The following is a 15,777-nucleotide window of genomic DNA, read 5'->3' on the forward strand; positions in this document are numbered from 1 at the left end:
GGCATTTTCAGGCCTCCAAGGCAGCTTGCCTTTAGCCTGTGCAGTGCTTATATCCATTCATATAACATCTACCCAATCTAGACATTTACACAGAGATGAATAAGAAGGTAGTTATAGCACAGAGTAAAGTCGGACATTCAAACAGAGAGGGGAACACTAAAGATTTTAAGCACAAGATGTTTGTGCAGCAAGGAGAGGTCCAAAGAGGGACATCGATGGACATGAGTGTTTGGAGAAAGATTGTGTGCATTTGACTCCAGATGAGCAAAATGAGAAGCACACTCCCTGCCCACAGTAGCACGAATAAAGTCTCTTGATTAAGAAATGCTAAATTCCGTTGGAGAACTCCAAGCAACAGTGTGGTCCAAGGCAGAAGACATAGGTCAGAAGAGCTGAGCAGAGGATGGAGTGTGGGGTCAAGAAAGTCAATGTAGGAGGTGCAGAGGAGCATGCTCTACATGCTATGGTTAACAAGAAAGTACTGAAGTCTTTTCCCCAAGACGTTTCAAGCCAAATTTTAATTTAAGATAAATCACTCTGGCTGATTTAGAAAAAATCAGAAAAAAGAAAAAAAAGAAAAAATAAGTCAGGAGTACAGATGCAAGTCTAGAACTCAGCCACATGCATGTAGAGAGTGGAAGAGAAACCTACTCCAATATGGAAATTAGGAGAAGCAGAGGCCAAAGGAGAGAGCATGGAAAAACCAATCTGAGGAGATGGACAAGAGAAGCACAGTCAGAGAAGGAGACATAAAGGAACCAGTAGCAGCTAACCGGTGTGATGTCAACTGTCAAATGAGGTTCAAAGAGAGGACAGAAGATGGGAAAACAGGTTCAGTAGCATCGTCTGAATAGAAGTTGGATTGCAAAGCCTGAGGAATGAACTCTAGTGAAGTTGATTAAAGATAGACACTATTCCCAGCTTCATCCACAGCCAAAGAAATAAACACATTGCAGAAATTATAAAGTCTAGGTCATTTAAAATAATTCCTTTGATGCAACTATATACAAAGTATTGTAATCCTGGGTAAGATATAAAATAAATCAGTTGATATAATTCTGCCACTTGAAGTTTACAATCTGTTCAAAAATAACATCATTTTATTTATGTACACTTTTAGCTAGAGTTAGATAATGTGAACCTAAACTTCCTTAGAATTAATGACCTGGTTTATTGTCAAGTATTCCTAGTTACTGTAATCAAACGTGAGAATAACCAAGAAAGAAAATATTTGCAGATTCCTATATAAGACAGGAAAGAGAAGTGATTCTATCTAGGTGGAGGAGATTGAATGTGAACTCTCGAATGATCAATCACAATGTGGTTCTCATATGCAGTACTTATGAAAATCGCTCAAGGGTGGTGAAGGGAGATTCTTACGGCCCACCTCAAACTCCGATTGTGTAAGTCTGTATTAGACTGATGAAATCCACTCTTATGGGCACCTCCAGGGGATTTAGAGTAGGCAGCCCTGGGAGCACAGTGCCCTAGTTCTTAGAGGTGTACAATCCTCTTTTCTAAGTCAAGTTACTATGTATTTGAATGACTGCTCATTCTCAAGAAATGTCATAACAGAACTGTTCATAAAATTTCATCATTTAATCATCTAAAAATTATTGACACATTCCCTTAAAAAAAGTCCATGCTTAGAAGAGGCCAATTTAAACGCTTGATTTAAATTCATTCCCTAGTTCAGTATATTCTAAAAGCACTGACTGAATCCTTACTAAGGGCCACATCCCAGGCAGGTGATTGGGATATGAAGGTGAAAACAGAGTTGGGATAGTAAACATACAATGTGATAATCACCCACCTGTAGGGGGGCTCCAGAAGAGCACCTAATTTTGCCTGGGGTGTCCATATGAGGAAGAAGAAACAGGGGTGATTTCGGTGATCAGAAATAGGGAATGTGGGATGAATGACCATGTCTACCCTTGCATCCTTCCCTTGCATCCTTCCAGGGACAGTTGTGAGGATCAAGGGAGATGGTAGGTGGAAAAGTAACTTACAAAATGGTCAGGGGTTATTACTATGAGTTTCTCAGTTTCTGAGAGTAAAAACAGTGCACTCCAGGCAAAAATCATCTTTTTTTATGCCTGAACTTCTTTTCAAACTCACAAAGGTAAATTGTATGTATTTTTAATCCAAATAAGTAAATTTCATTTAAAGGTTTCATGTTCTTTTGATATGCTAACTCTCCTCTCTATAACTCTTACAGAACAATGTATTATCCTTAGAGAAGAACAGAACAAATGAGTGGCCAGAAGGGTTGGCAGAAGGAGAGTCACAAGGGAAAGCGGTGAGAGAGGAGAGAAGATCATGGATATAAAAACCTACTATCTATGAAAGGTTTCACTTGTGTGCCTTCCTCTCAGGAGGAAATAACCAAACCCCCTATATTCCCACATGTTCAACACTCCTATTTGGTGGAAGGAGCAAGGACCTTAACAAGACTGAGCTCTGTGATCTTGAAAAAGTGACCTAAGTCCTCTGGGCCTTATTTTCTTCATTTATAGTACTAGGAGCTTGAGTAGGTCATTCAACAAGTTCCTTGCCATCCCAATGTCTTCTCATTCTATAAATATGTGCTGTCATTAGCCCAGATTTGCCCGCATGATAAGATCCCAAAGGACAGATACATTGAGCTGAGCATTTGCAGTGCTCAGCTAACCAACTGTAGGCTCAAATTTAAAGAGGTATCATTTTCAAATATCCCAGTTCCAATATATCTTTTCCCACTTACACAGTGTTCTAACACATTTAATGATCTGCAAGTTACATACATATAGATATACATATTATGTGCATTATATGTATTATGGTTTTACTCAACAGATTTTATATTCTGATTTCTTAAGGAGTAAGAAATGTTTCTATTTTATTTAATCTCCTTCAAGAACATCTGTGTTCTGCAGTGGGCTCATATTTAGTTGGCATTCTCCTTTATCTGCAGGAGTACCCACAGATCACATTAGCAGCCTGCCACAGTGGCTACTGGAGCTTGTATCTTCAAGCATTCTCAGACCAGAGGGAAAAAATCTTTAAAGTATTAATTACACAAGCAAAATAAAATACTTTAGTTATTTTAGTGTGCACTGAACAAATAATTTCACACCCCCAATTCTCACAGGACACAGATAAAAACCACAGCATCATGCCCTCTAGATTAAATTTTATTGATTAAACTTATTTTTCCTTTAGTAAATAAATAATACCCTCTGGATGATTTTTATAGCAACCAATACAGCCCTGGGCATATTAATACTGTTTCTTAAACAATGCCATCTATTCTGGTTTCCAAAGTCTATCAAATATAAAGCTCTATGTTCACACAAGTTGACCACATAAGGGACCATAGCTATTAATGCTAACTATATGCCAATAACATAATTTTAATAAACAACCTCATGCAAATAGACACATTTTGGAGGACCCTTAACCCAAGGATGCCAAATTACCTTTAACAATACCAAGAGCAAAATTTAATTTTGGCAGCTATGCAGTGATCCCATAAAGAGGAAGCCTGAGGATCCCCGTGATTGCCCCCCATTCAGTACTGTGGCTTTGATTTCAGGAGCTCATGCATGACTTTAGGGTCCCCTGTTCTTCCTCTTGATTCCAAGTGAAAATCACTAGGAGATTCATGGATAAGACTGCAGGGGCTTCATAAATACCCGCAGAGCTCATGGCAAACACGTGCAAGACAGTTTAACCTTAACCCGAACAGAGATTCCAGACATTTCATGAGACACTCAAAAAAAGCCACGACTCAAAGAGAATGAGCGCTTCCCAGGGCTTCTGCACTTGGGAGGATGAAGACTACCCTTCGCTCTTGCTTTTTCAGTTCACTGACTCCTCTGGTCAATTCAGAGCCGCTAAGTTTTACTTGGCTCTGCTTAGCAAAAAAACAGTCTCTCCTCCTACAATGGCCACTAGTCAATAGCTACAGCTTTTCAATAAATGAATGCTAAAAGAACTTGATGAAAATCATATCCATTACCTTTCGGGGGCGTACAAGGTACCAATTAAACCCAGCACTTCCACCGACCTAGTCGGTTTTACCCAGCCAGGGAAGATGGGGCGAGGACTGAGGGGAGCGGAAGCCAAGAACGAAGAGCCCCCGACGGGTACCATGCCGCCGACTTAGCCCACAAGCATAGTCGCCGGCTCTCCAAGACAATGGAGCTGACATTGTCAGGCGGGGGTAGCAGTCAGAGGTCATGGAAGATCAGTGGAGGGTGCAACAGCCTGGAAGCTCTCCTTCACCCCTATATCTTTTTCCTTTCAAGTAGTCGCTCTTTTTCAGGGCCAAGGAAAAGGGAACAGAGGACGAACACCCCACCGCCCCCACTGTGGTCGTATAGGTGACCTCTCCGCTTCCCCCATCTCCCGTAGCAACGAGAAGCTTCCACGTCCCTCTAAACTGCCACTTTCGCCTCTCTCCTGGGCCAGGTCCAGAGTTCAGGTGGTTTCTGCTCTCAGCTTGCGTTCACACACCTTCCAGTGTCTTTTTCCTGGAAAGGGACCGCTAACCTTCTCTCCACGCCCCCTCTTCACGCCGGGCCTCCGGGTGGGCGCCCGGAAACGCAGGTGGGTGCACCCCGCACCCTCCCGGAGTCGCCAGCGCCTCTAGGGAGGGGAGCATTGAGCCCCGCCGACCTCCGGACCCGGACACCAGGCTGCCCGGCCAACCGCCCCGCGCCGAGGACCGCGCACTGCGCCCCCCTGGGCCCCTACCTGCTGGAGAAGGGTCCGCGGGAGCCGGGTGCCGCCTGCCACTCGTTCACGGGGATCGGTTCCGGGTGTGTCCCGTGAGGAGCTATGGGGGCGCCGGGTCCCCTGCGCCTGGAGCTGCTGCTGCGCGCTCGGAGCGGGCGCGCTGAGCGCAGCGGGCCCCCGGGGAACTGGTGACTGCCGCGCGCCGCCCGCTGGGCTGTGCCCGCTGATGGGTCGGAGCCCGCGTCTGCGGACACACTCGCCCCTCCCCGCGCACCCCTCCGGCCACGGGGGTGAACTCCTCCAGCTCTCAGGGGCGCCGTGCCGCCCGCTGCCTGCGGTCGTCCTGCGTCTCACTCGCCTGCCTCGGCCCGGAATGCGGAGCTCGCCTCCCTTCGCTCTCGCCGGGGTAGCCCCTCTAGGTCCCCTGCCTGCCTCCCTCCCTCCCACACTCTCACGCGTTGTCTGAGACCGCGCCTCTCTCTCCAATTCCAGCTCCTTCGATCCTCCCCTTCGGGTTCTCCCGCCTCTCGCTTTGCTGCGAATCTGAAAATGGGGCTCACTCTTCAAACTTTTCCGTCCCGACTTCTGCAAGAAGCAAGAGAGCAGGAGGCGAAGGGGGTGGCCCGGGCGTGGGTCATCTGGACAGTGGCGGGGGAGCCGTGACCTGGAGTGGGCATCTCCCTTGGACAGCCCGACCAGAACAAAGGCCATCGCGGGGACTATGGCAGATGAGTGACCCTTTTTAAAGATACAGAGGACATACGTAACAGTTCTTCCCGCTCCAGCAATAGAAAGTTTGAGATTCTCCTTAAATCTCTCATATATGAACTTCAGCGTGAAACGAGATGAGCATGGACAAGGACAAACCTTTCTTTAGGAAACTGTTCTCTGTTTCAATTTTTATAAAATAGAAGACCTCCATCCTCATTCCCCCAAATTTTGTTCTTGGTTGGCCCTGTAAATATGTTTCACTGTCCACATTTTGCCGTGAGAGCTATATTCCATATTAACTCTGGTGTTAATTTTATATATATATGTATAATATGTATGTATGTCTATACACATATATGTGTATATATATATGTGTATAGACATACATACATATTATACATATATATGTGTATAGACATACATACAATAGTATATAATAGTAAAGGGCCTTGTATATAACACATACTCGATAACTGTTTATTTAAATTAGTTTATAACCTTATATATTATCGACTATATCTGAATAAATTATGTGATATATGGCTATATGAAAAATAGAGAATCTAGATTTCTCTACATGGACTATATGTAGAGAAATGCTATACTTAAGTGATTATACCAGTGTATGTTCAGGAATAGATTAAATAATGATTCTAAGATACTGTTTTAATTTTCATTTATATTCCATATTTTTCCATGTTTTGAACTATTTTGTAACTTTTAAGATAGATTCAATTAAATTAATTAATTTACCTTATAATTATGATGAAACTATATAGAATATTTTCAGTACATAATCTGACAAGAGTGAAGTCCTAAGTCAAATTTAATTCTTATAAAAATAATTTACAGTGATCAAATTTATCAAAGCAATTCAATAATAGTGTTATGAATAATGTAGACTAGTAAGAATGACTATGAATTAAAAGTAAAATAAATATTTCAGCACCTAATTATTTTCTTGGAATTTTATACATTGGCACCAAGAAATAGAAATGGGCTGTGAGGAATATTATTCATTTCTATGCTTATTTTGTTGTATAACATGTGAAACCATTTCATTTCTCTCTGTATTGTAAGACATGTATGGAAAAACTTTGCACAAAATTACCTTACGAAAAGTTAGCTCTGATAACCAGCACTTAAAACCCTACAGACATAAAACAAAATGTGCCTCTTAAAATACTAATGTGGATTCATTCCTCTGAAGAGTTCAAGCTCTGTATTACTAAAGTGCTTAAATGTCTTAAATATAGATGACATATTTGATATGTTTATGTCTATCATATATCTGTTTCTATATTAGCAGCTTTTAGTTATTGAAAGAAGGTAAAAGAAAAATATGTAAAGAAAAAGCCCATAAATCATAAACAACATCATGTACGTATTATCACTATTCCCATCACATTCTGCTCATGTCATCACAGTGGTTTCCAATATACAAGTGATTATGATAAGGTTTTAAAACATGATTATGCTATCCAAGCATATAGGCAATATATTATTAAGAATGTCAATATTGGTTCAGTTCTTAAAGGTTATTTTTCTCTTTAAAGAGAGAGATAAATGCTGGTTTGCCATTGACAAGCACTCTGTTTACATAGAGACATCCTATTCTGAAGTAGTAATTCTTTTGCTAGCACAGAAGCATACATTATCCAGCTTTTGCAACCCCATGAGCTACATGGTAGTAAAAGATTGCCTTAATAAGAACCCCAAAGAATGCTGCTATTTTTACATCCTGAATTAAAGTTTTTGTCACTTTTCAGAACATAAATGATTAACTTCATCTCATCATTTTGAAATAAGTGAATGCTTTGTATTTTATTATACTTATAATCTAGTATGCCTCATATAACTTTCTTAGATGAACTGGTAATTTAAATATGGAAATAAAGTAATGTGCTAATTCTTAACAGTTATTCATGAAACAGACATTCATTCCCCATACATCAACATATTTAGATTAAAGTCATGTACCTAAAAGTATTGATATGGGCCAGAAAATGAAGAATTTCATATATATTACTGGGAAACACAGCATCATTTTAAAAATCAATGCTCAGTTATAACTCCTGCTTCACAATTTGTATGAAAGTCTTGTTTCTCTATTTGCTGTGTAAAGTTTATGTCCTCTTAAAATTAATATGTTGAAATTCTGACCCCCAATGTGATGTTATTAGGAGGAGGTGCCTTTGGGAGATGCTTACATCATGAGAGTGGCGCCCTCGTGAATGGGATTAGTGCCCTTGCACGAAGAGGATGGTTGTCGTGAAGATACAGTGAGAGGACAGCTTTCTGCAATTCAGAAGAGGGCTTTCCTCAAAAGGACCGTGCCATCACCTTGATCTCAGACTTCCAGCCTCCACAACTGTGAGAAATACATTTATATTGTTGGTAAGCCACCCAGCCTATAGTAATTTATCATAGCAACCCAAACTAAGACACTATTCTATCAATTACTGAGGGAAGGGTGTTGAAATCTCCAAATGTAATTGTGAATTTTTACATTTCTCTTTGAAGTTCTGTCAGTTTTTACTTCATATGTTTAGAATTTCTGTTTTCAGTGTATCATGTTTAGAATTAGGTACTCCTAATGAATCAATACCTTTATCATTTTGAAATAATCTTCTTTATCCCTAATAATATTCCTTGAAAAGAAATCTACTTTTTCTAACACTGATATGACTGGTTACCCTAGCTTTCTTTTAAATAATGTTAGCATGGTATCTCAGTCTATCTATTTTACTTTTAACATAGTTGTGTGTTTATATTTAAAGTGTGATTCTGTTGGATAAGTTCATCAAAAGGAGATGACTCACAGTTGACCTGCCAGCTGGCAATTCCCTGAGAACACCAGGCTCCTCACTCCATCCTCTGTCTTTGGAATGTACATTCAGCCCACTAGTCCCACACTAGGAACCTTTTCAAAGTCACAGCCTTGAGAGATCAACTGCTTTTTAAGACCATGAAGACTGGATGAGTGACTGCACCCCATTCAATCCTCTCTAAAACTTTTAAGATTCTGGTGGACGAGGCAGTGCCCAAGACAAGCCTTGCAAGTTTCCTTGCTTATTAAACCTGCACTTACCTATCTAGAGTGGTCTGCCTCATTCCGTGGTCTCTTCTTACCCTCCATGGATTGGGGGCCCGTTTCGAATTTTACTCTGGAACTCCTGAGGATGTAAGGCCAAGTTAACATTCATTAGTTACTGTGAGGACACTGATGACATTGATGTCATGTGTATATGCAGACCTTATAGACAAAAAGATGAAGTTTAGAGAACTTCAGACATTGTGTAGTGATCATTGAGACCACATTCGTGATCTGAAATCTATTTATAAATCTGTGAACTGTTCATGAAGTGTTTAAATTTATTAACATAAGAATGATTTGGAAATACTTTTAATTTTTAAATATTCTTCCTTTCTAGAGCATAATTGTTTTTTATTTAAATATATTTAATTGTTCATTTATAATTACCCATAATTTTTGTCCCTCATTCTTTTTATTTTCTAACAGTCAGTATGGAGCAATAATCAGTGGTCCTGAAAACCTCTGAGGTAACAAAGAGAACAATGCATTTCTGCTAAATTCTCTTATTAGAAAACTGTTTAGCATTGCTACAAAGAGTAGAGTATAGTTTACATTAAAACTATTTCAGTTCTATCAAAGAGTCTAAGACTGAGCTTTTTCCATTTCATCAAACAGAAAGCAGATTGCTTTCTTAGTGTGTCAGGTTTTGAGAACTGGGACACCACTGGTGTGTTTATCACATGAGCTCTACAGTCTAGATATGTCTCATAAAACCACATCGCCTTCTTTCCTCTCAAGGTCCTTGTTCTGTCCTACATACTCGCCACCTGGATCGTATTACCTTAGGGTTAGTCCCATCCAGGCTTTATGGCCACATGGACTCTGATTCCAGCTTAATTACTCCCTCAGTTACCCCATTTTGTTAATATAAATGGACTTTTTACATGTTGACCTAAAATTAAATGCATTTTCCAAACCAAGACTTTGAGCTGTGTCTTCATTTGCAGTAAAACTTCCTTCCCGGATGAATGCTGTCATCTTGAAACAGATTCTGTCTCCAACTTTATGAAGTCTGCTTAAACTATAAAGGGATGGTTCATTCTATTCTGACACTGGTATTTTACTTATTATTATATTGCTAATCTACAATAGACAGTATGACTCTTCTCCATTTCTCATTAGTGTTATCTACATAATTTTAAAGATGTGATTAAATGACCAGGATAAGTGAGCAAACAACCTTATTATAATTTCAACAATTCTTGATGATTGATAAATGTGTATTGACTTTATTATTGCAGTAAATACTTTCAACTAGCTGAATCTGACGAATCTTGTGATTTATGTAATTATTATTGTGCTTCATGCTAATCAAGACAAGGTAGAACATTCATTTAAACTGCTGTTAAAATTACCTTCTGGCAGCCAGAACAACTTCAGTTTTTCTCTAATTGTTCTTTTTAAATCTTACATTTATAACTGAGTTTTATGAGACATATTGTTCATGATAGATTACCTTCTTACATTTAAATTTTTATTTTCTAGCATTTAAAAGACAAAAGTTTTAGAGATTTATTCTTCAATATGTATCTACCTCTATCATGATTTTAGAGTCTTAGATGATCTTAAATGCTGATCTATGAAAGTTTGTTCAATCTCCTTCCAGGTCCCCCAAACACATAGCAGACACACTTAAATGTTCTTCTTGCACCCTCTGGTCATGTCAGGTATCCTAGAAACTATCAAAGCTGAAATGGTAGGAACAGCATAGTGGGAAATGACGGCATCCCTGCTACGTGACACCAGTGGGAAGCAAAGGCACCGGGTAGACGAGCAGCCATCCTAAGAACTAATTCTGAAGTTAAGCATCTCAGGGGACTTGGAGGCGTGGCATGAGAGGAAAACATCAGGAGAAGGAGAAGTAAAGGGAAGGAATGGGACTGTCTCAGAAGTCTGCTTACATTTTGGATTTGGCTTCCTCCTTTTTATGGAGCCATGAAAATAGTAAGCAGTTTCAGTATCAGGCTGGTGTTAAGTATGATATGGTATTAAGTAAAATATCATCCACATCTTATTTTAAAAAATCCTTACTTTCATATTAAATGAAATTTCTTAACAATGAATTATTTTCTTCCAAAAGTAAAAATAAGGCATTTAAATACAAAAATGTTTGAGAGCTCTGGAGTTGATATATGACAGGGAATTTACTTTTAATCAGTGTAAATGATGATAAAATTTCTTTTCTATTTGTTAGAGAGTCAAGAGATACTCTTAAAGAAAGTGAAAAAGAAAAGATACCACTAAAGGATCGAAGGAAGCTGAACAAAGACTAAAGTTTCCCAAAGCAAGCTTTTCTGACTTTATAATTTTGTTGTTGTTGTTTATTTCTTCTTAGTCAAGAAGCCAGTGAGAACAGGAGTTCCTCTTGAAAGCATTTCACATCTCAGACTCTCAGAAAACCATATCTTGCCTGAAGGCTGATGCACCAGAGGCCGGCTTGCTTCTCAACCAAGATCAGGCCTCTCTTTTAACTGTGCTTAAATCTTAAATGTGAATGCCAGTTTGCAATTGAGATCTATTTGTTTCAATGGTGAAATCTTTGTAATCAATCATTTTGCTTTGTTTCAAATCAATTGCGTAAATGCCACCACCTCTGGCGTTTTAGAAATTTCTTTGTACTAGTATACATTTGCCAGAGAAAATGAGGTATCATTTCAAATAAATCTCTAGAGACCAAAGTGGTTTGTTTTAACCATTAGATTTTCACCGTAGCTGTTCCAGATTCCTTTTTATTAGGAAATCACTAAAAATAAAAGCAAAAACATCATTGGTCCCTGGAAATACAGTGTTCAAAATTTGAATTTTTAGCAACTATATCTTATCTTTTTAACAATAGCAAGTACAATTGTGATATGTGATTAATACCTAACTCAACTTTCTCAGTCTGGTTCCATCATAAAAGGCATTTTAAAATCTATATAATGTGTATGTGTGATGTATACATATGTACATGTGTAATGTATATATCTAATGTTCATATCTTAAACATAACTTGCTTATGAACAGTATTGAGATATTTATTTAGTTATATTTCTTCTTCTCTTTCCAAAAGAACATAAGATAGCTTACAAGGAGAAATATTACAAAGTAGGAATGGATGAATGAGTTTAAAATAAAGGCAAAAGCCAAAAAGGAACAAAATCATAAGATGAGAGAAGTAACTGGTGCACAGTGCTGTGTATTGTAAAGTCTAATGGGATGGCAACTATAATAAATAATCGATTAATAATACATGGAGCATGAATGGCCACTGAAATTGTACCTCAGTTGTTTCAGTCTAAGCAGTACAAGTGAATATAGATATAATCTTTTTTCAACATTTGCATTTTTCACAAGACATATGTGTACTACTTGCTTTTATTTTGGTCAAGGAAAAATATCTTCCACAGGGCATTATTTTTTAGACATACACATAACCAGGTTGTCTAAGAGGCAGTGTTTCAAGAATGAGTGTCACTAATTTTACCTGTTAGGATACACAGGTTTAGAAAATGTCAAGCATCTCAAGATAAAAACAACAAAAATAACATTTGTACTTTACTAGATAGCTTAGGGGTCATTTTTATATACAATAGGTCTTTTGATCTTACCATTCTCTAGAAACAATTATTACCAAAAACTTCCATTTTATTTATGAAGTCATTGAGCTTCAATACCTTGAGGAATTGATCTGATTGGATGAAAGATTTATGACTCAAATTCAGATTTCATGACTCCAAATTGTATAATCTTTTCACTTACCTCTTCTGAATTTAAGGCATAAAATTATGCATTTATTCTAAACTTATTATTTACATTTTTAGTTTACATTTAAAAGTTTTTCTTCTGAATTTTGGTCAGAGGTAGGTATATCTCAATGTATTGAGAAGAATTTCATTAGGACATAAACTTTTTTCAAGAAATTCTCTTGAATATAGAAAGTAAGTTAAGTCTCTTCTATCTACTAAAGTCACTTAAAAGACTGTTTCTCAGTCGTTCATGTGTGTGTGAATCACCTGGGGATCTGGTTAAGATACAGATTCTGATTCAGTAGCTGTGGGGCAGGGCCTGACTTCAAGATCATCATTTTTCCCTGCTGTCAAGTTGATACCTAGAGCTCCCCAACTCAGCGTGAATAGTTCTTTCCTATTTACAGATCTTAGTATAAAGTAACTCCTTTCAGAATCTCACAGAAACCTTGTGTAATGTGTAAGCTTTAAATTGCTATTATTGATCTTATTTTACCAAAAAAAAACGAATCTTTCGAGGAAGTCGATGGGCACTCAAAACCGTTCAGTTGGCTAGAGAGGCAATTAAAAGGTCACACCCAGGTCTGTTTTTCTGATTTCCAAGCTCCTTCCACCATGTCACCACCACCCCAGAGAAAGTGCCGTGACACTTTTTCATGCACTGTTATACTGGGATGCTGTGCATCAGCAAACGCAGAAGAGTGGTGTCAGCTGTACTCAAACTGCTGGGAAGGCTCCCAGCGCCTCCACTACAGCAGTTTCAATTCACCCCCTTACAAGACAATCCTGCAAAAGCACCACTTGGTGGGTGCTGCTTCTAGATTGTGCTGTCCTCTGGGCCCCCAAGAATGGGTTAGATTTGTGCTGAATCCACTCAACTCATTAGTCTGAACCCACTTCACAGTTTATGGCCCGAGCAGCTGCTCTCACTTCACGGCCCATATTTCTCTTCCTGTCACTCTTCATTTAGCCTTTATTCGACTTCATCTTTTCCCTCACTGAAATTTAATGACAATCTCAGTCCTTGCTTATCTCTTATTTAACTTCGATTTCGACTCTTTTTTCTTCTATTAAAGCTATATAAGAGGAGAATTTACTGTATGATTTAAGCAAAGTAGTCGAAAGTACTTTCCCAGGTGCTTATTTTTTCTTATGGGAAGTGTGTAATATGTCAGGTTTTTTTACGTTTTGTTCTTTAATCAGCTATTTCAAATTTTACCACCTATGTGATTTTCTTAGAAGATTGCCTTCATCATGGTCAGAAGAATACATTACATGTGGCTGATTGACTGACTCTCACTGAGTCCTGTACTTCGGGGTCCCATCCTCACACTGCACGGCCCATAAATGTTGAATGATGGTAATAATGCTTACAGTATCATTTCATAGTAAGCTCAAAAGGTGCAACTGGCAAGTGCCCATATAAATTTCAGTGAAAAAACTGCAATGATATATAATAATAGCAAAGGGATATCCCATACCAGAACAGGAAGGCTCTTCTCAGAAGCCCACACTGTGAATCTGTGAGAATCTCATGATGTCCATAAATAATGTAATTTTAAAAATAGAATTTACTAATGAAGTTTAGAAGATTTAGAAGGGTATCACATACTTCAAAACTGTTTTGTTTTCCTCAGATTTTTCAATCTGCTAGCATAACAGGCCTTAAGGACACAAAAAATTGCACAGTTCCTTGTGGAAAATAACCTTAACAGAGTAATTTTATTAAAAGCAAGTCAGCTCTGTACATTTTATATGTGTGTCTATGTGACTGCATACACACGTATATGCATATATACATACATAATATGTAACAGAGCAACTACATATGTAGTTACACACATATGTGTTTGAAAAGATAAATATTATTATTTAGGTATGGTGAGACCACTAGATCTGGAGCTGACTCATTAAAAAGGTGAATGATTATACTCAAAGATTCTGAGAGAAGGAGGCACATCATGCCTGCCATGGAATGGACCCCTGGGGAGCACTGGGGTCTACCAGGAAGCAAAGGGAAATAGGGAAAAATGTGGGCAAAGGTCTTTATCCTGATTTTTGCAGGAAGAAGTGGAGGCAAGGTAATCAGATTTAGGATTGGCTAGTCTGAACAATTTCAGTGTGCTCTGGGGTGTAGGGGTGTCCTTAGTTGTGTGGTACCTGGCCCTAGAGTAATTACGACCTGAGAATAATAGGGGAGTATGAGAGCCCCATAGAAGAGATAGTTGGGTTATGGGGGTCTAGACTGGCTGATTTGCATATGAAAGGCACACTTGTAGATTGCAAGTGAGTCCTTTAGTATCTCTAAAAGGTGGCTAACCCAGGAAGGGACAGTGCATCCTGGGTAATCAGGGACCCAAAATTCCAAAGCATCAAAAAATACAGAAAACAAAAAGACATAATCGATACGATATAGAATATATTAAAACATTTATGCAAAAGGTTTTACCTGTCATTGTATGTAATCACAATAAAAGATGTTAAAATTATGCTTATAAAGCATTTCCACAAATAGTTTTTCAGTTAATTAATGCAAAACCCTGCAATGAAGATAGAGACATGTTACCCAAATTTTACAGGAAAAAAATTTGTTTTTCTTTGAAATGTAATCTCTCTATTGTAAAAATACATTCCTAATGGGTTAAGTATTTAACTGTTAAAATGAAATCATAACAGAACTAGGATAAATTATAGATGAATTTTTCATAATGTTGAGTTTAAGGATTTCTTAAGATAACCACTGTTTTAGTTATCTATCTATTTACATGTAACAAATTGTTCCAAAACTTAACAGCTTAAAACGACAAACAGGTATTATCTCTGTTTCTATGGATCAGAAACTGGGAGTGTCTTAGCCTGGTGGTTCTGACTTACCTTCTCTGAGAAGGCTAAAATCAAGGTGTCAACCAGAATGCAGTTATCTCAAGGCTCAGTTTGGAGAGGTCCAAATGCACTCACGTGACCTCTCCACAGAGCTTCCTCCTGATTTCCCCTCCGAGAGAGAGAGAGAGAGAGAGAGAGAGAGAGAGAGAGAGAGAGAGAGAGAGAGAGAGAGAGAGAGAGTGTGTGTGTGTGTACACGCGTGCGGAGGGGAGGGCCCGTGACAGAAGCCACAGTCGTTTTGCCATATAATCTTGAAATGACTTTCTATCACTTTTGCCGTGTTCTGTTCAACAGAAGGGAGTCAACAGTTCAACCTACACTCAGTGAGAGGGGCTTACACGGGGGCCAGGGAGCAGGGAACATTAGGCCACCCTAGAGGACACAGAACATTCCACAAAGTCAGGAAGCATAAAGCAAGGATGACTCCTTACCCTGCCACTTAAAACTGTTATACACCTGCAGGTTTAAAAACTTTGAGAAACATAATGGATTGAAAAAATAAAATATTGACAAAGAATTTGTTAATGGTCTAAATATGCAAAGAGCTTTAAAAATTAATAAGAAAATAATTAAATTCAAAAGAAGAGCTTTCAGAAAACTAAAGGGCAGTTCAGGGAGGAAGAAATTCATATTTTCACT

The 15,777-nt window shown here is 38.6% G+C and overlaps 1 protein-coding gene across 4 annotated transcripts in view; it reads right to left on the bottom strand.

Moving 5' to 3' along the window:
* MYO16 (myosin XVI) overlaps positions 1 to 4,930 on the bottom strand; it is a 516,601-nt gene extending 511,671 nt beyond the window's left edge. For 2 of the 4 annotated variants that reach the window (XM_006909366.3, XM_015587388.2), the window contains exon 1: positions 4,738 to 4,927. The gene's annotated coding sequence lies outside the window, so the exon portion shown is untranslated. Of the gene's footprint in view, positions 1 to 4,737 lie in introns of all 4 variants that reach the window. The other 2 variants (XM_025045002.1, XM_025045003.1) reach the window with 2 other exon arrangements.
* Positions 4,931 to 15,777: the final 10,847 nt, after the last annotated feature.

This window comes from Pteropus alecto, unplaced genomic scaffold (assembly GCF_000325575.1).
Source record: "Pteropus alecto unplaced genomic scaffold, ASM32557v1 scaffold13, whole genome shotgun sequence".
In the NCBI taxonomy this organism is placed as follows: domain Eukaryota; kingdom Metazoa; phylum Chordata; class Mammalia; order Chiroptera; family Pteropodidae; genus Pteropus; species Pteropus alecto.